This window comes from Sphaeroforma arctica, assembly GCF_001186125.1.
Source record: "Sphaeroforma arctica JP610 unplaced genomic scaffold supercont1.13192, whole genome shotgun sequence".
Taxonomy (NCBI): Eukaryota; class Ichthyosporea; order Ichthyophonida; genus Sphaeroforma; species Sphaeroforma arctica.
Genome location: NW_014027366.1, coordinates 1 through 673, shown reverse-complemented (window position 1 = coordinate 673; position 673 = coordinate 1). Strand labels below are relative to the sequence as shown.

At 38.3% G+C, this 673-nt stretch overlaps 1 non-coding gene across 1 annotated transcript; it reads left to right on the top strand.

Moving 5' to 3' along the window:
* The first annotated feature begins 517 nt into the window (after window positions 1–517).
* Window positions 518–590, top strand: SARC_30331. Its single transcript has one exon. It is a non-coding gene; the product is annotated as a tRNA-Ala (tRNA).
* Window positions 591–673: the final 83 nt, after the last annotated feature.

Below are 673 nucleotides of genomic sequence, written 5' to 3'. Positions count from 1 at the left end.
TAAAGATACTCGCTTCGCTCTCATTCTTTAGTGTTTTTTTTGGATGTGATTAATCACAGTCTCCCCTTTAAATTACTATATACAGACCAGAACGAGTAATATCTAAATTATCATTCTGTTAGGATAGACGGGTGAAGTGAGATGTTCGATAAAATGATAAAACACGGCTGGGACGCCGTGGGGACTGAAAGCGTATATTCAGAGGGGTAATTCATTTTGTTCATATTCACGTTTTGTATTATAAATATTGGTAAAAATTTCACAGGGACTCCAAAGGGGTCGGGCCTCTGGGCCCTTTCTTTAAACAAAAATTAAACAAACATATGTGGATACTTTCTTTCTGAAATGAGGAGGGACTCCATGGGGGTCTCCAAATGGGTCAAATAGCGTCACGGACGTTTTTTGGCGACAGACTGAAAATCGGTGCTATAGTCGACAAAGTTAGAGAAGCTTACGCTTTCAGTAATAAAGTAGTCATGTAGGTAAACAAGATGTAACAATTATACAAGCTGTAGCATGGGAATTAACTCAGTTGGTAGAGTGCGTGCTTTGCATGCACGAAGTCGGGAGTTCGATTCTCTCATTCTCCATTATTAATTTTATTCCGGCTGTAGATGTATGTATACATGAAATGAAATACTTTTAGTATCTAGTTGTGCTCAGTAATCTAGCT